Genomic DNA, 19,138 nt, shown 5'->3' on the forward strand with positions numbered 1-19,138 from the left:
ATTTTAGTTCATGAGTCATATGACCCTGCAATTATGGTAAATTATAACTTACTATTAAAACCAATGAATTGTATTTTAAGCCCAAATTGATTATATCATACCAGTATGCATTGTAAGTTAGTTTCACCTGTAAGTATTGTAAATTCCTTATCAGTTTACCTAGAAGTGTTTTACTATAACTGCTGTTGCTTCTGTGAAAGAAAGCCATCAGTCATTTTAATTACAGTCAAGCATGACATTCCTGAGGTAAACAAATACTGTCATTGACAATAGTGACAGGGTTTGGATTACCAGTAAATATAATTACTGTATCCTGCAAAACCAAGCAAACAAAAAAATGTTTCATTGTGGTGCTGTTTATAATTCTCAATCATAAAAAGTACCTTACGATTAATAATCTACTTCCTTCTTACCATCATACATTTTATGTGTGGTATATTGTAGGATATATTACACAGTAACTTCATAATAGTCCATTTGTACACATTGAGGCTTGTGTAAATTTTTAACACAATTAAACCAGTAATTCTATTAATAGTAGTTCCTTTTGTGTTGTTGTCGCCCAATAAATACTACAGTGGGAATTACATACAAGTTTTCCATAGATCTGAAATATACTTGTGGTGGTAGCCGGTGAAAAGGGCAATCATTGCCCACCGCCAAAAACTGGTCTAAAGTTATTATACGACAAAGAACTAATAATGTGTGACACAACAAAATACTTTGATTTAAATTATAGTTTGTTAATCCAACCACTCCAAACTATCTTTGCCATGAACAAAGCTGACACTGTTTGTCAAAGCACCGCAAAAATACTGTTTATGAAGCAATTAGATGACCCCTTTTATCAAACTCTATTGAATACAATATGTAGTATATTAATTATAGACAGTGCAGGTCTATAGTTTATAAATGTGACTGGTGTTATAATGGTTATTATTTCTATTAGATAGAGCAGAAGCAGGAAAAGTGCCTCTCTTTCTATTTCTCTCATGCCGATAAAAAAAAGCTTAATCCACTAATTATTTCAGATTTTAAAGTCTACTTGCTGTCCCAGTGACAGGGCCTTTACATTACAGCTTTGCGTTTTGTAAATCTTGAGTCAGCTTGAGCTTTGCACGTTCAGTGCAATGGGCTTAACATTAGCATTGTCTTTTTGCTACCATCTCTGTGCAAACTTTTTAAATTTTAGAAAAGATATGGTTTATTAATAATAATAGTATAAAAAAATAGGAGAAAGAAAATCCAGTGTGGTCGTGACTTTCAAAACAAGAGCCAGTTGTCATCGCCATAGAAACTGCAGGCACGCTGAGACTGCACACGAGCTTTAGCGCGGTAGCGCTCACGGCCATTCTACGATTGACTTGAGTTTTACACACAATATTAATCAGACTTGGGACCCGAAGTAATTTAACTTTGATTGACCCGGACCCCACTGACCATTTCAAATATAAACCTGGAACCATACGGGCTGCGGGTGCTCCGCGAAGTCCTCTAATGATAAAACTCTGCTCAAGTTCAGAAACATAGGATACAATGGCCCTGTCCCAAATGGCACACTCCAGACTTGTGGTCCTCCTCAGAGTCCACACTTTGATGACATCATGTAGTCCAGACTTTAGGGACCCTTGAAGCGAGTCCACATGGGTGCACCAGAGTCGTATTTTGGGACAGACTCGAGCGTCACATCGGAAATAGGTAGAGAAGTAGTGTGAACTCCTCCCTTCCGTCCTCTGATTAGTCTGTCTCTCTTACGCAAGGAATTCTGGGTTGGTAAAGTGCACGAAGCCTGCTGCAGTGCGGACTTCGCTGAAAAGGCCGCATCAACGGGCAAAGGAGGCGCTGATGAGCACACTTCAAAACGTAAAAATGACAGATGGGACACCCTACGGACTCGTAGACTAAGCGAGCACGTGCATTTTAAAGGGACACTTCACCCATTTGCATTAAGCTTTGTATAGTTAGAACTCCAGTCATGTTTTGGAATAGTCGGGCATCATTCCCTCTGTTTCCCCTGAGACAGGAGAAATATGGATTTCAGTGTGGCACTTCCTTCTTTCAATGATGTAAAAATCATCATTTTGCATCATTGAAAGAAGGAAGTCCTATATCTTTGTTGAGGGGGTGACACTACACACACCCCTTGTCTCAATCAAATAGGCACCAAATTCGAAATTTATGTTACATTTCAACTACAAATATGATACACTTTTAATAAAGATTAATGTTTCCACGGGTGAAATGCTCCTTTAAGGCCATGAGACCGAAAGTCCACATGAAGTGCGCCATTTGGTACAGGGCCAATGTGACAAAAGCTTGTTCACATCACACCCAAGAGAAACAGAGAGCATGTGAACGCAAACCGATCTCATCAGGTCGCACACAAAATGTCATTATTAAAGAGTGTAATCATCACGGAAGAATAAAAAGACAAAATTTGATGCCAGATATACTTGGCCGCTTGTTAATATACCTGGGCGGCGCGCCCAAGTAAAGTCAATGTGTGGGAAACACTGTTAAATGGTCACACATTTTTTTACTCTGGCCATATCACTTTGGACACAACTTTGGTATTTCTGTCTGCTTGTTAAGTCATGATGTAAGCCTGCACTCGTTTCATATGAAAGTACAATCTCAACAGCCATATATGAACTCGTGGTGTACACTACACAAGCACAGACATCTAAGACCAACAATACTTTAACAATTCATAAAAGATGAATTACTTGCTGATCATCTGGGATTTCAGGATGGAGATTAAGGGTTAGGATCATGATTTTCTGTAGTTTTACACTGGACTGTGATTACTATAGTTTGTTGTTTGCTTAAGGCAGGTTCCATTTTAAAATAAATAGACTGATTTAACATCAGATCAAGACAACAGACTCGATTATAATCAAAGTTAGATGGTTACTGCAGAACAAGTCTAGTTAAGAATTCTGAGTTGTGGACCGTTGTAATGGTTTTGTTCTGTGTTTACTTGTGTTCTGTGTATTTTTGTATTTTGGACTTTTATTTTGATACCCTGCTCTGTTCTGACTTTTATTTTGATATTCATCATGCCATGTCACAGTTCACACTTCCTGTCTGTCTGTATATAAGTCACTTCCTGTTCACCTGTTCCTGGCTGAATATTATATATAGTAAGCCTGTCTGTTACCTGTCTGAGACCTGTTACCTGAATTCTGTTTTTGTTATCTGTTTATCTGTTTAATCTGTTACCTGGATCTGCCTGTTTTTTGACCTGTGCCTGTTACCTTGGATTTTGATTGTTACTCTGCCTGCCCTGAACCTAGCCTGTATTTGGATTTCGATTATTGGATAACCCTGTTTGGATTTGTTTGCTGGCCCTTATTGGGATTTTACTTAATAAACACCTTTTGCACATGGATTCACCTCTTCATCGCTTTCTTTAAAGCAACCCCGTTACAGAATATTCAGCCTAACCCGGAATCCAGCAAAGGTTTGTAACTTCCCACCAGCACCATGAAACCTGTTTATGCACTACTTGCACTACGCCAGAACCACCGTCCCATTGAGGAATATGTGAGTGATTTTTTGGACTTGAGTAATCAGGTACATTTTGACGAGGACACTTTAAAACCCATTTTTTATAATGCTCTTGATGAGTGGTTGCGTCTGTGTATGCCTCATGATATGTCTGCCTGGTCCCTGGAGAGTTATATTGACTTTGCCCTGTTGTTGTGTGGCTCTCCCTTCACGGTGGGTGTTGCGGATAGCAAACCAGAGGCTATTCCCAACACGCCACGCCATGTCCTGCCTGTTATGCCCACACCTGTACCAGTTATGCCGGCTCTGTCCATGCCTGTTCCCAAAATGGCTGCCACCATGCTTGCTCCCAAAATGGCCGCCATCCTGCCTGTCCCTAAAATGGCCGCCACCCTGCCTGTTCCCAAAATGGCCGCCATCCTCCCTGTTTCTGCACCTGTACCTGTTTTTGAGAAAACCACCACCATTCCTGCACCTGTACTTCAGAGAGCCATCATCACCACCACACCTGCACTAATGAGAGCTATTGTACACCCTGCACCTTCCGTCAAGATGGCCGCCCTGCCTGAACTGACAACCCCAAAGGTATGTCTCATTGACTCAGTTATTTCAGAATTTGCCATAGCCCTTTGGTGCGTCTGGTCTGCCTTCTGCTCTGTTGTTCCCGAGGTTCCTCAAGGCCCTGAATCTAAACCATCTGACTCATCTGATCTGCCCGTCTCATCTGATCTGCCCGTCTCATCTGATCTGCCCGACTCATCTGATCTGCCCGACTCATCTGATCTGCCCGACTCATCTGATCTGCCCGACTCATCTGATCTGCCCGACTCATCTGATCTGCCCGACTCATCTGATCTGCCCGACTCATCTGATCTGCCCGACTCATCTGATCTGCCCGACTCATCTGATCTGCCCGACTCATCTGATCTGCCCGACTCATCTGATCTGCCCGACTCATCTGATCTGCCCGACTCATCTGATCTGCCCGACTCATCTGATCTGCCCGACTCTTCTGATTCACCTAATCCGCCCGACTCCTCTGATTCTTCTGATTCATCTGATTCGTCTGTCCTGCCTGATTCACCTGTCCCATCTGATTCGTCTGTCTCACCTGATTCACATGATTCGTCTGTCCTGCCTGATTCACCTGTCTTGTCTGATTCATCTGGTCCACCACCTGGGACATCGCCACCCTGGGCTTTGGGAGCTTTCCCAAGTTTTTTTTGGGGGGGGGTAGTACCCGGACACAGGGAGGAGGCAGAGGACACCAAGGCGGAGGCCGAAGTGTGCTCGGACCCTTCCTCTCCCTGTGTTCCAGGTCTATTCCTGCCTCATGATCTAGCTCCATGTCTGCCCCATGACCCAGGTCCAAGCCTGCCCCATGACCCAGGTCCAAGCCTGCCCCATGACCCAGGTCCAAGCCTGCCCCATGACCCAGGTCCAAGCCTGCCCCATGACCCAGGTCCAAGCCTGCCCCATGACCCAGGTCCAAGCCTGCCCCATGACCCAGGTCCAAGCCTGCCCCATGACCCAGGTCCAAGCCTGCCCCATGACCCAGGTCCAAGCCTGCCCCATGACCCAGGTCCAAGCCTGCCCCATGACCCAGGTCCAAGCCTGCCCCATGACCCAGGCCCGCATCTGCCCCATGACCCAGGCCCGCATCTGCCCCATGACCCAGGCCCGCATCTGCCCCATGACCCAGGCCCGCATCTGCCCCATGACCCAGGCCCGCATCTGCCATATGACCCAGGACCTCTCCTGAACTGCCCTGCCTTCGCCAAGAGGTCCTGGCCCGCCCGCCCACCCTCTATTGGACTGTATGTTTTGTTTGTTGGGCTCCGGGAGTCGCCCTTTAGAGGGGGGGTTCTGTAATGGTTTTGTTCTGTGTTTACTTGTGTTCTGTGTATTTTTGTATTTTGGACTTTTATTTTGATACCCTGCTCTGTTCTGACTTTTATTTTGATATTCATCATGCCATGTCACAGTTCACACTTCCTGTCTGTCTGTATATAAGTCACTTCCTGTTCACCTGTTCCTGGCTGAATATTATATATAGTAAGCCTGTCTGTTACCTGTCTGAGACCTGTTACCTGAATTCTGTTTTTGTTATCTGTTTATCTGTTTAATCTGTTACCTGGATCTGCCTGTTTTTTGACCTGTGCCTGTTACCTTGGATTTTGATTGTTACTCTGCCTGCCCTGAACCTAGCCTGTATTTGGATTTCGATTATTGGATAACCCTGTTTGGATTTGTTTGCTGGCCCTTATTGGGATTTTACAATAAAACACCTTTTGCACATGGATTCACCTCTTCATCGCTTTCATTAAAGCACCCGTTACAACCGTAAGCAATTTTCACTTTTTTACCTTCTATAATGGTTCATTTTATTTATCACCTATTTACTGAGAAAACCACCAGTAGTAAATATAATGGTTCTACAGTACAGACACTTTTAAAAGTGTGTATCCGTGTGTTGTATAAACACTCCATCCTGGCACTTGTCACTTGGCTGATCTCCACCTGTTTGTTGCCTTAGGTGGTCAACTATGTGATGAACTTGTCTGGTGCAGATTCTACTATTTTTGTCAACTTGTTGTTATGCCTTTTACTGGTTTTTATTTGGTTTCTTTGTTTTAAAGGAATGGTTCACTCCAAAATAATGTTTTTCTTTAGCTGAGCACTGGAGAGGTTTTGACCTGCCCTTACATTTGTGCTTTTTTCAGTTGTTAAAAACATAATAATGGCAATAGTCTCATTACACTGTAATTAGTGCAAACTTGACTACCATAATATGTGAGCAACATGTATGTACACGTTTGTGTTTTGTAATGAATAATGCGTGGTTATTAAAAAAGCAAACAATTAAGGCACTGAAATAAAATCATAATAAACATGTTTTTACAAGTTTTTCAAAACTGGATCTAGTCTAGATTTTTTACAGTGAGACCTCCAATTGGGAGGAAGCTTACACTAGCAAGTAGGCTGGATTTCACATATGTGAGGGGCTTGCCTATAGGGCTTTAACGAAATATTTGCTGTTTCAAGTCTGTTTATATGATGGTAGCGTAGTTTAGGTCAAGCCCTCAAACCATAAATGTTCGCTGTGGTTTATAGTTGGGGTAAGGATTGGGGTATAATATGTTTTCTGTAAGATGGAAAGTCCTAAAATTGAAAGGCTTGAAGCACCACTCAGCTGGGATAGTGAGGCTCTCTGGCTTCAGAGAAGCCAACAAACCATGCCCCTGTGTGATGTCAACAGTCAACAGATTAACAGTCAGCAGTACACCATTGCCAGCATTCCGGTCCTGAGTGTTTTGTGTTGCAATACATTTTATACATTGTTATTAGGGCTGGGATAAACTATTATTTTTAAACGATTAATCTAGCGATTATTTTTTCGATGCATCGATTAATCTAACGATTCATTTTATCAGTCCGATTCGATTTCGATTCGATTCTTGATTATCTCCCCATTAATTAACTAATAGCAATTTATACTAATAGCAAAAATGTTGTTTTACATATCTGATGTAAACATTTCAATATATGTTCATTGCTCCTAACATTTCAAAATAAAAAAAAGACTATACAAGTGCAAAATAATGTATTCTTAGTCAGAGCATTCAATAAAGCGTTTGCAGCTCATACTGTGCAGTTTAGTAACAGTATAAAAATCTAAAGTTCAAATTACTTTATTTTACATGCATTTATGTGCAAAACCCCTTCAATGTGCCTTTTGATGGTCAGTGTAACATTTACAACTTGATTTGTTTAATCCACATTGTTTTTGTGCTGTTCTAGTCCATTTAATGACAGATAAACACAATTATAGACTTAAGAAGCACATATATTATTAAATCTCTTTCTCTTAAGTTCGTTAAGATAGATTAGGACTCATTTACTGCTGGACAGAGAGTGAATGAAAGCGCAGTCTTCTGGCAACAGTGACATATTTCATTGCTTTCTGTTACATTGCTCAAATTCATGACGGGTAAAATACACTTCACATTCATGATTTTATGGTAAAATGACACATTTTCGCGTCAATCCACAAGCATTTAAACCATAAACAAAGCACTTTCACTCTAATTGAGCATGAGCAGCGCCGCAGAACCGACGCAGAAACGATTCCAGCACTGTTGCTACAGAGCCGCGAGCTCGCGCTGCTCATGCGGCGGGGTGCATGCTTGTTAACATGGGCGCTGAAAAAAACACGCGCCGCACGTACTGCTCACACTTGCTGTGTGAAACCGGCGTGGACTGAAGCCACTAGCATTGCTACTATTCTACGGCGCCGTGTTTTTGGGTCTGACGAATCGACGCGCATATTTTGCGTCGACGTATTTTTTGCGTTGACGTCGTCGATTACGTCGACGCGTTGTCCCAACCCTAATTGTTATACATTTATACGTTGTTTTACATAGCTTACACAGCACAAGAAAGTTTTATCCCCTTAACTGGCGCAGCACTTTTTGAGTTGGGGGGGGGTGAAAAGGTGATTTGATGAACAGTACACCTTCACATTAATTTAACTCTAGCATTTTTTGGTTTAGAAGCCTAATCCTGGTATTTTGTTTTAAAGGAGACACTTTTTTTTACAATAGTTTTACGGAAGTGTCTGGAGGTGAAAATATTAAATAAAATCATTGTTATAGCAGTTTACTTTTTATTGTAATAAAAATAATGCTAAGGCTTCCCACGTAATCCATCGTCAAATGTTTGATTTACAACATAAACACGCAGCTTTCGTGGTCATCACGTAACTTTCGGTAAACTCTGCGAAGAATAAGTAACAACGTAGAGATGCTCCGATGAGCATTTTTGAGGCCGATTACCGATCACTAAGATCATGATCGCCGATCAGTGCCGATCATAGAATGGCAGTGGAATGGGAATCTTTTATCTATAATCTAGCAGAGTTTGAACCATTTGTAGAAATGAAACTAACTATAAATTAGGTATATTATTGTTTTAATAGAGAATCGAATAAATAAGCACAACAAATATTTCTTCTTGCAAAGAGAAATGTAATATGCCTTTAAAAAGGTTTATGTCTGTTAAAAGTAATTAAAATAAAACACTTCACAGTCTTTACTGTATGAATTAAATATACACGCATTCGTATGAAGTACAACAGTTCTTCACTGATGAGCAGAGAGTAGTTTTATTGAGAGATGAATTAGGATACTGTAGCTTTAAGATGTAGGAGAGATCGTTCTCTTCACGTGCACTGATGACAGGCTGCTGTGTATGCGTGCGGCGGGTGTCCGCAAACAAGAGCAGCTGTGAGGAAAATGGAAGTTTAAACCTTCAAAACTTTAAAACGAATGCAAGTAATAAACTTTCGGCTTGAGGATGCAATTGTTCGCGATAGATATGTGTTGTATACGCTGTTTGATGGGGATGTGAAGACGCATTGCGCTGAGGACCGGAGCGCGTCCTCATAGAAAATACGCATATCTCTGTAAAGGGGCAGAGAGAAAAATCCAAATCTGAGCATCCCTATACCAACGCAATTGGGCGATGACGTCACGTTGGGGAGAAGTGAATGGAATGTAACCTCAGCGTAGTATTAGAACTATGGCGACTGACTGGGATGAGGAAGAGGTTGCAAAGCCATATGTATGATGGCAGGGACGGAGTGGGACCAAAAAATCTACTTGGGGATGTCCATATAACACTTTTTCATTTCCGATTCCAGGATTCAGAATATCAGCCGATACCGATACTTGCCCAATACGACTGTAATTAAATGTGTATAGTGCTTTCTGCTACATATAGTATAATTTTAAATGTAAAAATCTATAATTTAAAATTAGTAATAATTATTAATCATAGCAGTGTTTAGGAGAACATATAATATGTACGTTTGATCGGTTAAGTATGCTAAATATTTTTTCCTTATTTGTGTGTAACTTTCATAGTAAAAAATCTTCAGTGTGCAGATGGTTATTTTGGGAAATATGCCTTGACCAGACTTTTATGCACATTCCGAGTGCAGACTTGATGTGCCTAAGTCATATACACGCTACGTTTATGGGCTTTCTGAGCACAAAATTGATGCACTTGAATCATCCTCTCATGGGAATACTCGCTCCGCAACGGAAAGTTCATAACTTTTTAAAAAACAAAGAGAATAGATGAATCGTGTGCTCAGCACATAGTGAATTGCATCCATCCAACGGCTTACTGAGACTTTATAAAATCATATCTTTAAATAGCTTACAGTTATCGTGTGTGTGTGTGTGTGTGTGTGTGTGTGTGTGTGTGTGTGTGTGTGTGTGTGTGTGTGTGTGTGTGTGTGTTTGTGTGTGAATGACGTGTTACATCTGTCTGCTTCACCAGAGATTAACTCTAGTAAGTTGCAGAGTTTCTGTGAGCTTAAATATCTTTAAATTTGCATTTGTTCCTTTACATGAAGCTATTGAGTGTAGGGCTGCACGATAATGAGAAAATATGCGATATGCGATAGTTCTGTTGGTGGGTGCGATGGCGATATGTCTTGCGATATGTCTTACTTAGAGAAATGATTTTTTATTTGCTTTTATTTTAGCATTTAGATATGAAATAAAGAGGTAATGCATATTCTAAAGATGTAATTAAACTATGCTATACATGTGACAAAAAACTAGTAATGTGTGACCATAACGCAGTACTTTGATTTATTGAATATTTATATTAATTTCATAAATCCAACTACTCCAAACTCTATTTCCTTTCTCTTTGACATGAACAAAGCTGAATGAACTTGTGAATATAACCCCATTTAAAGGGATTTATTAACATTGTGAGAGGTGTAGAAACTAAAGACTAACTTTATACAATAAAATGTATAATATATTAATGATAGACAATGCAGGTCTATGGATTATAAATAGGTCTAGAGATTATAAAGTTGATAGTGTAGAAGCAGTAAAATTGCCTCTCTTTCTATTCCTCTGTTGCAGATTAAAAGAGCTTAATCCGTCATTATTTTAGATTTAAAAGTATACTCTATATAAAGTATGTAGATTCAGCTTACATAATGACTGTTTGACAGTTTGAGCTGCTCGTTCAGTAAAATGGGCTTGGCATTAACATTGGTTATTTGCTACCATCTTTGTAGCAAACATTTTAGATATAAAAAGAAGGTTCATTGATAATAATACTATAAACATGGGAGAAAGAAAGTGCAGCGCGTGGCCGTGACTTTATATAAACAAGAGTAAGTTTTCGTCGCCATAGAAACCGGAGGTACGCTTGACACTGCACATGCGCTATAGTGCGTTAGCGCTGACTGACTCTTCACGGCCGTCTCTGATCGACTTGGGTTTAAACAGACCCGGTACCTGAAGTAATTTAAATGGGTCCGACTCGGACCCGACTGACCTTTCAAAATATAAACTCGTGTCCTTCCGTGAAGACCTCTAATGGATACAACTGTGATCAAGTCCATGGAAGGAAACAATGTGACACTGAGCAATTGCGTCGCACCTAATCCATCGGGGAAACAGAAAGAACGCGAACGCACAGCGAACTCATCACAAAAGACACGACGTGCTCGCACGCATCATGTCATTATCACGGACAAAAAAAGACAAAATTTGATGATAAATATACATGGACAGTTGTTAATATACTTGAGAGAGCCGCCCAAGTAAAGTAAGTGTGTGAGAACCACCTTCTGATCGGTGTAATTTGGACGATCTAAGCATGCAACACTCAAATGATAGACACGTAAAATAAATGCAAGTTATCGCAGCTCCCTGCGATATGCATATCGCATACACAGTTATCGCGATGGCGATACATTTTCGATATATCGTGCAGCCCTAATTGAGTGTATTAAAATACTTTGAATATAGTGCATTAAACTTTTATGGTGCTTTTATAATACTTTGTCCTTTTAATAGCTTGTCAGTAACCACCACGGCTAATGCACAGTATCGGAATTGGATCGGTCATGTTGTCGGTCAATGATCCGATACCCGATCCAGCCAAAAAGCCTGGATCGACCCGATACCGATCCAGAATATCAGATCGGTGAATCCCTACTCTTTAAATGTCTATATAACTATCTACAATCTGCGCTATCTGAATACTGAAGTCTACTTGTCTCTCTAGTCACTTTCAATGCTCTCAAGGCGTGCTTTGTCAAATTCTCTCCCCAACGTGACGTAATGCAATGTGGGGGAAAAGAAGAATCGTTGCAAACCACTGTAAAATAGTACATACTTTTTCATATTATATTCCGTTTTGTGATACCAACAACATAAAATACAATGGATAACAGTTTAAATGTTCATTACCAACAAGCAAATTGCACAAATTCATTGAAAAATTAACCATGCAACACGCCCTTTAAGGTTGTTGCAGTAGCAGACCTGCTCACTAATCTGGCTTTCTGCCTCTAGGATGTGCACGCACATTGTAATGTTTGTAAACAGGAAACCCGTGTATATTCTAAGAGCCTTCCAGTAATTTATGTGACCAATCACAGAAAGTAGGGACACAAGTCGGATCTGAGGTATTTTGAGTTATTCACAGATTCTGAAAGTGTAGTCTCCTAGCTTCTCAGCGATGTGTAACACGTGGAAATCGGATAATATTTGAAAAGGTTGTGGCCATTTCAAGGCAGGCACTCAAAAAAGCTGAAATGTGAGAAAACAGCTTTTAAAGTTTGTGCCGTTTTCACATATCTCAGCGCCTGGGAGTGACAATAGGGCTCATTTAGTTAAGCCATCCCCCCTGTAAAGCTCCCCCCAGTTCTTTACAGCTTTACAGTTGAGAGCTTTACAGGGTGTATCATGGCTTATGTCAAAAAGGTAGGGGTGTAACGATTAACCGTGCAAATGCGCGTTTTCTCAATGAATGAATTTGAATGAATTATGGTGAAATCCAGGCACATCTGAACACCAGGGGGCGCTCCCATGCAGAAACTCCCTTTGTGCCACAGAAGAAGTAGCATTACGAATGCTATTCCAGGAAATGTCTACAGGAATATTTATATCACTGTTCTTCAAATTGTTTCAGGTATTTTCATGATAATAAAGAATATTTTAAAGGGGCCATGGCATGAAAATCTGACTTTTTCCTTGTTTAAGTGCTATGATTGGGTCCCCAGTGCTTCTATCAACCTAGAAAATGTGAAAAAGATCAACCCAGTAACTTAGTTTTGGTGAACCATTTTCTAAAAGCACATGAAAAAATAGGTCGTTGACATTTGGCTCTCCTTATGATGTCATAAGGTGCTCTTATTATAAAAATACCACCCCTTAATCTGCACTATCCAACCACAGCACTGTTATTTAGTGCAGAAAAAAGCACAATTGAGTTTCAATTACAACAAACCACCATCATTGTGATCAGTGTTTGAATTTCATCAGCTCATTTGCATTTTAAAGGACACACCCAAAACGGCACATTTTTGCTCACACCTACAAAGTGGCAATTTTAACATGTTATAATAACTTATTTATATGGTATTTTGAGCTAAATCTTCACATATGTGTGAATGTCAACAGTTGCACGATATAAATGTTAATGTATAAATTAAATTAGATGAATGTTGATTTATAAAAAAACACCACAGTCTTAAAGCTCCCTTTCTGTCTGTGATTTTGAAGCTTTAGTGGGCAATATAACATGTGTTCATGTTTCACGTGTAAAAAAAGCGGTATTTTTCACACAATGTACTTATCTGTATAGCGCTGTTTTCACTGTCCTCAAAACAGGCTGATGTCTTCCTTGTTATGTGAAGTCCCTCCTTCAGAAATACGTATCGAGTTCTGATTGTGTAGTTTGTTTAGTGTGCTGTGATTCGATAGCAGCTTAGCTTAGCAGAGCCGTTTGAGCCAAAGCTGGTGATTGACGTATTCCTGTGGGCGGAGTTTAGTCAACGAACTGTTTTACTGACGTCATTAAAGCAGGAAATAGAGGGCTGTAGTCCAAACCGGCCGTTTGTTGTAGGCTTTTAAAGAGGAATTCTATTGAAGAAAATATATCACCTGGCAGTGAACTTTGAGCTTTATCATTTTACAGGTATTATTTATGCTATTATAGCAACATTACACACTAACTAGGGTTTAAAAAATGGTATCAAGAAGAACGTGATCTCTAAATCATATTTTCATTGTGTTTTTGCTGCGTCTGTGTTGGTTGTGAACTGCTCTCTGTTGCAGCCACTCTTGATTCTGAGGAACTACTTTGTTTGGCGGAAGACTAATATTTGTACTAATATAATAACAACGTATTTGTGTTTTATTTTATGAAATCCTGCTATGTATATGAAGTAACCGTTTTATAAAAGCAATAAGTCCCGCGAAGCAGTGGGGTAACAGTGCATTTTATAACAGCCCCTTAGCTGTTATAAAATGCACTGGTAACCCACTGCTTCTTGAGACGTATTGCTTTATTCTAGAAGTTTACACCTTTCTAGTGATATATTTGTCGTGATAGATTAAAATTTACATGTAAAATATTGGAGTAAACTCAGATGTCCCGCTCAAGGGACAGCGCTAGTTTTAAACAAATTTATGTCATTTACATGAAAACATGCAAAGATTGACTTTTTAAATTTATGTGTGGCCTCAATCGCACTCCAGTAAGCAGTGTGCTGTGTGCATGTGACTGAAGAATGTGCAGGGTAGAAGTTCAACAGAAATTGCATTAAATCTTCTTGTTTTGAACAAAATATGCAAAGATTTTTTTAACTACATATTTAAGTTCCCTGTTATATAAAGCTCTGCAAATACCCAGTTTATTCTTATTAATTCCTGTTATTTCCCATATATTCCTGTTAATTCCCTTTAATTCTCATGCAAAGTTTCCAGCCTTGAAAATTTCTAGAATTTTGCAACCCTAGTCAGAATCAATCCATATCCATAGGATAGATAATAACAAGTACAAAAACTATAAATGCACAAAAGAAAAACAAGGCACACACTGAGCTGCAGGAAAGGCTGCCACTCAGCCTTTCTAAATTATAGATTTATTATGGATGCCAACTCGTGGTTGAAATGATTGCAGCACAGCTGCTTCAGTTCTACTCCTGTGTTGCTCACACATGCAGGGTAAGTGCTGTAACCTGTTTACATCAGCACTTAAATGTTAATGCTGCAAACACACAGTTTACGTATGATTGGGTGAAACCGAACTTAGCAGTTATGTGGCTGAAACTGTGACGCCAGAGGTAAGATCTGTGTTTGTGTCAAGATTCTTCACAAAGATCAACAGATGATGGGACAAAGTGTACTGTCAAAGCTTGACGCAAGCTAAAGATGCGGTGTGGTCAGCTACCACGTTTCAACCTTTTTATTTTATTATACAATTTGCCACCTGAACTGAAGTTTAAGTGTGATGAGTTTAACAAATTTAAATATCACTATTGCATATTCTATTGCATAGTACGACACGGGACTGTTTATTTAGAATTCAGTAGAATTATGCAATAAGATCATTATCTTTAAGCAAATTGTTATAACATTACAGTTACTATAAGGTGATTTGAGTGTAAAACTAAGCTGCAGTAGGGGTATGCAACTGTAAAGATGCTTTTACAGTAACATACTGGCAATAACAGTAATATACCTTAAAAATACAGTGGGCTGCTTTTCCCAGTGTGTTACCTCCATGACCCAGTCCTAAATAATTAAAAGGAGAATAGATAGATGGGTTGGTTGAAAAAATCATGTTTCATGAATTAAACTAAACATTGGTTTCCCGGGTATAGTCGTGGGTACCAGTATTGCGACCAAATTGATGATTTGATTAGATTCTTTTTTTATGTCTTTAATTTGAATTCATTTTTAATATGGAACTGTTTGTTTTACAGACATGTAATTTTAAACCTACAGGTAATTTTGTAAGTTTGTTTATTAAAAGTAATTGTTTAATGTTATCCATCGTCGTTCTCGTCTTCATCTTCCGCCATCAAAAAGTAACAGAATAACAGACCAAAATGCATAGTTTACAGTAATCATGTTTAGTTTTAGTTTCCCCGTCACACTGTCATGGACCTCCCTGCAGTAGGATTGGAGGAGCTGGGGCATAACCACCTGTCAGCCATCTCGGAGGATGATGTGGAGATTTCGGAAACTTCTCAGAGACTCTAGTCGTTTCTCAATGTCAAGGAAGGATCCTCGGAAGCCAGAATTTCGAGGATACTACATCATCAACGTCCGTCGAAGGACTGTTCCAAAGTCGAGGATCCACGAAATTTCAGCCAAGGACTGAGTCCTTCGTTTGAGAAATATCCCATATACAGAAAAGGATGCGTATGTGTACCCTTCACGCGCTGAAATCACCCACAATCCTATGCGCGCAGCACCGAAAGCACACCTGTTAATCACGCAATGACGTGCACTTGCTAGCCTGTTCCATTTAACGTGTTCTCCGAATGCTTAAGAGGAGCCTCGCCTAGCCTCTGAAGGAAGTGACTTTAAGAACTAGTCCTGCCAAGGAAGTATCCTTGACATTGAGAAACGGCTTCTGACTCCACCTCGGCCCTCTGACCCATCAAGACTCCAGACTCCTTCGCCTCCACTATGGCCCATCTTCCCTCTAGCTCCCTCGTCAATCCGGCTCCACATTGGTCAGTCTTCGTCCCATCTCCACATCTGGATTCCACTCCTCTGGCTTCACTTCGTCACTCCACCCCACTGGCTTTGTTAGGCTCCTCCCTCTATCTCCGCCTCAGTCCTCGGTCGCTCTGGCTTCACTGCAGGCTTCCATATCCCAGTCTTCGTGTCAGTCGCCTGAGCCGTCGGCTCCACCCTGGATCTCCAGAACCCCAGCTTCCCCCAGGCTTTTCGTCTGCTCGACTCTGTCCAGGTCTTCTCCTCCAGAGCCTAGGTCACTATCACTCATCCCCAGGGTGTGAAGTACCAAACTCCACCCTGGCTCCTCCCTCCAGCAACTCCACCCTGAGGCTTCATCCTGGCTGGTCTCTGGACCTCCATCAGGCTCCTCCTGCTTCAGGCTCCTCCCTCCATCTTCACCACCCTGGCTCCATTGACTTTTCTTTTTTGTTAGTCCCCCCCACCACTTCGGTGTAGTTTCTGTTACGGCGTGGGTCACGCTTACATGGAGGGGGAGTACTGTCACAGTCATCCTCAGTGTCATCATCATAACCTGTTCCTTATCTGTTTAATTAATCATCCACACCTGTTTCTAGTCTTTAGTTTCTGGGTATATATATTTCCCTGCCTTTTTTTCAGTCTTTGTCTGTTATTGTCTAATGTTGATTTTGCATGTGTGTATTTTATCAATTAGTTTGTTTATTAAAAGTAATTGTTTAATTTTATTGTTATAATTTTGTGTAAATATGCAATAAAACACAAACTCAGTATTTGTGCTCTGTCTAAAGCCTCGAGGTGCGGATTTTTGGGCGCGCGTTTCGGATGTGCGCACACAAAACTTCTTATTTTTGTGGAGCCAATTAAGATCTGTTATCTGTCTTCTATTATGAAGTCAATACAGCGCCATATATGTTTGCAAAAAATAAAGTATTGCAAAGCAAAAAAAAGTTTGGCTAAAGAATGAATAATCACAAAAGAAAAGTAAAGCATTAAGAGAAAAAATACAGTGTTGCAAAGAAAAAATAAATTTCACAAATATAAATAAAGCACAGCAAAAATAAAAATATAAATGAATGCAAAATCAATGACTGCTGTAAAAGAAGATTCATTCTGCAATACAACAATGATTTCGAAACCAATTAATTAATTTGCAAATCTGCTATAATTTTGCATTTCAGTCAACTCTGTGTTTGCAATGCGGTTTACCATTTGCGTTTCAATTTGCGCTTCCCACTGTTTGGCACTGTTTTGGCGTTTGGGTGGAGTCAAGGGATTGGGGGCGTAAACAACACGCCCACGTGTGTTGTGTCATCAGCTTGTGTCCCAGACATGCAGCTGGATCTGCGGTATGTGTAAATGATTGTTTTGTTAAGCATTTGTATTACTGTAGTTTCATTACAGAAGTGAATGGTTACTATGGTTTTTAAAAAAACAAAGTTAAACTATAATTGCTGTAAGGTCCTAAGGGTCGTGATGCATTATTATGAGTCCTTTGTCACATTAGTTTGTTAAATAAATGTGTTTCTGAGTTTGTAACCGCATGTTTAATCTGTTTCTCACGCTTTGCATGGCTTGATGGTGTCTTAATGCTGTAGGAAAGACTGCTTATGGCTAGATTGTGTAAACTTTTTTTATGAGCATATAAAAAATCTAATAATTCTGTTGTTTTGTGTTCCAGGTGTTGTGAACTGGAAGAAACAAAACATCCAAGGCTCATCTGACAACAATTATCCCCTTTGAAAGTTTATCCCAAAGGACAGTGGGTCTCATTCACTAACAATTGTGTTTTCCGTATTTACACGCACACTTGAACTTATCCCGAAAAACACTTTCTGCCTAATTCACAACATGTGCATACGCACATGAATTTGTTCTTATACTTGTAAATAATTTGGAGTGTTCTGGTAATTTGCATAAAACACGCCCAAACCAGCTCCATATAAAGACTTTCTGCAGCGCTGGTCCACAGAAAATGTAGAACAGTTATAGAAGCAAAAGAGCTTGAAAAGAAATCTTTGATCATATTTATTAGTAAAGTTTTGTTTTGCTTTGCATTTTTATTTAGGAGGTTTTGCTGCCGCTGGAGGAAGCCAGTGTTGTCCACCGACCGGAGTAACATTTAAAGAAGTATTGGATGCGTTAACAAAAATGACATTTAATTAGGGGAATAGTCCATTTTCTTAAAAGAAAAATCCAGATAATTTACTCACCACCATGTCATCCAAAATGTTGATGTCTTTTTTTGTTCAGTCGAGAAGAAATTATGTTTTTTGAGGAAAACATTGCAGGATATTTCTCATTTTAATGGACTTTAATGGACACCAACACTTAACACTTAACTCAACACGTAACAGTTTTTTTCAATGGAGTATCAAAGGACTCTAAACGATCCCAAACGAGGCATAAGGGTCTTATCTAGCGAAACGATTGTCATTTTTAAAATTTGCACTTTTAAACCACAACTTTTCGTCTAGGTCAGGTCCAGCGCGACCTAACGTAAATGTGTAGTGACGTAGGGAGGTCACGTGTTACATATATAAAACGCACATTTGCACATACAACAACGTCGGAACGGTCCTCTTTCAACACACTTGTAAACACTGGGGCGGAGTTTCACGTTCGACCTCTGTGACCTCTTGACGTCATGACGTATTGCGTGAGGTCACGCTGACGCTTTCAGGACCGGAGGAATATGAGAAGTTGTAGTTTATAAGTGCATATTTTTATGCACTTTTTGTCAAAAATGACAATCGTTTTGCTAGATAAGACCCTTGTGCCTCGTTTTGGATCGTTTAGAGTCCTTTGATACTCCGTTGAAAAAAACTGTTGAGTTAAGTGTTAAGTGTTGGTGTCCATTAAAGTCCATGAAAATGAGAAAAATCCTGCAATGTTTTCCTCAAAAAACATAATTTCTTCTGGACTGAACAAAGAAAGACATCGACATTTTGGATGACATGGTGGTGAGTGAATTGTCTGGATTTTTCTTTTAAGAAAATGGACTATTCCTTTAATATGACAGACGCGCATCTGTATGGAGTCAAAACAGTGGCATATATAATAAAAAAAAATGT

The 19,138-nt window shown here is 39.9% G+C and overlaps 1 protein-coding gene across 1 annotated transcript in view; it reads left to right on the top strand.

Annotated features, from left to right (window-relative positions):
• Nucleotides 1–19,138, top strand: part of rtkna (rhotekin a) — a 141,445-nt gene that overhangs the window by 22,408 nt on the left and 99,899 nt on the right. The gene's annotated exons all lie outside the window — the stretch shown is intronic.

The sequence above is a fragment of the Misgurnus anguillicaudatus genome, chromosome 22 (genome assembly GCF_027580225.2).
Source record: "Misgurnus anguillicaudatus chromosome 22, ASM2758022v2, whole genome shotgun sequence".
Classification (NCBI taxonomy): domain Eukaryota; kingdom Metazoa; phylum Chordata; class Actinopteri; order Cypriniformes; family Cobitidae; genus Misgurnus; species Misgurnus anguillicaudatus.